This window comes from Triticum dicoccoides, chromosome 7B (genome assembly GCF_002162155.2).
Source record: "Triticum dicoccoides isolate Atlit2015 ecotype Zavitan chromosome 7B, WEW_v2.0, whole genome shotgun sequence".
Lineage (NCBI taxonomy): Eukaryota > Viridiplantae > Streptophyta > Magnoliopsida > Poales > Poaceae > Triticum > Triticum dicoccoides.
The window spans coordinates 125,117,440-125,119,190 of NC_041393.1; positions in this window are offsets into that span (position 1 = coordinate 125,117,440).

The following is a 1,751-nucleotide window of genomic DNA, read 5'->3' on the forward strand; positions in this document are numbered from 1 at the left end:
ACCGTTTGACGAAGGTAGCTCATTTCATTCCAATGAAGACCACTTATACCAGTGCTAAGATGGCTAAGATATACATGACCAGGATCGTATGTCTACATGGAGTTCCGAGGAGCATTGTATCAGATAGAGGAACCCAATTTACCTCAAAGTTCTGGAATCAGTTGCACGAAACCTTGGGTACCAGGCTAGAGTTCAGTACAGCTTTTCATCCACAGACAGATGGACAGACCGAGAGAGTCAATGAGATTTTGGAGGATATGCTGAGAGCTTGTGCGCTAGATTATGGATCTAGTTGGGACGAAAATTTTCCATATGCAGAGTTCTCCTACAACAACAGTTATCAATCCAGTTTGAAGATGGCCCCTTTCAAAGCATTATACGGAAGGAGATGCAGGACCCCGTTATTATGGGATGAAGTTGGAGACCGCCAGTTGTTTGGACCGGATTTGATTAAGGAGTCTGAATAGAAAGTGAAGTTGATTCGTGATAGGCTTAAGGTAGCCCAGTCCAGGCAGAAAAGCTATGCACATTCTAAATGTAAGGAGACAGCCTATGAAGTCGGAGATAGAGTCTATCTTCGTGTATCTCCACTTCGAGGAGTTAAGCGCTTTGGAGTTAAGGGAAAGTTAGCGCCACGTTTTGTGGGACCATACAAAGTTTTGGAGCGTATGGGAGAAGTTTCATACAAGTTGGAATTGCCTGAGGGATTGTCAGGAGTTCACGACGTGTTCCATGTTTCCCAGTTGAAGAAGTGCCACACAGAGATGGCCGATGTACCACTGAGAGATACAGTGCCGCTGGAAGCGATTCAGTTGGGCAGTGATTTGACCTATGAGGAGAAACCTGTTAAGATTCTTGAGTATGCCTACCGAGTCACCCGCAGCAAGGTTATCAAGTTTTGCAAAGTTCAGTGGAGCCACCACACAAAGGATGAAGCCACCTGGGAACGAGAGGACGATCTGCTGAAGGACCACGCTCACCTATTTTCTAGCCAACCCGAATCTCGAGGGCGAGATTCATCTTAAGGGGGGTAGGTTTGTAACATCCCAAATTTTCAATTTGGAATGTTATACAATAGATCATTATTGCATATCATTTTTTTTGCATTTTGGCTCGATCCTAGAAATTCTACGCAACTCAAGGACCTGCGGAGAGAGTTGGGGATTTTGTTATTTTCATATTTGAGTTTTCTCAAATTTTGAAAATAGGATCATTTGATTTTATTTATTTTATCTTCAATTATTTCAATTATAAAAATATGAGAGAGGGAATAAAATGACTCTCCCAAAATAAAGAAATATTGAGGATTTAATAATAAAATCAAATAAGATTTTATTTTGGAGTTTATTGCTATTTTATTTGAATTTAGGAAAAATGTGCGTTTTTCAAAATTGCATTTAGGCCCCAAATAAATGTTCATCTAAACCGGCTTGATTTTAGAAGTCGGGGAAAATTTATTTCGGGATTTTTGTAGTCCGTTTAGTATTTCTTTTAATTGTTTTTCTGCGTGTAATGTTTAAAAAAACAAACTGACCTAACCGAGCCGTGTCCGTCACGCACTCCGACCCGGCCGGCCCTTTAAAGAGTCGAGGCCCGAGCCGCCAGCTGCCCCGCCCCGAAACCCTAGCGCCGCCCGCCTCCTACCGCCGCCGCCGCCGGAGTTCGCTGCCGCCGCCACCGGAGTTTGCCGCCGCCGTCGCCGGAGTTCGCCGCCGCCGCCCGCGCCGTGCCGCCCCGACGCCCCGCCGCCG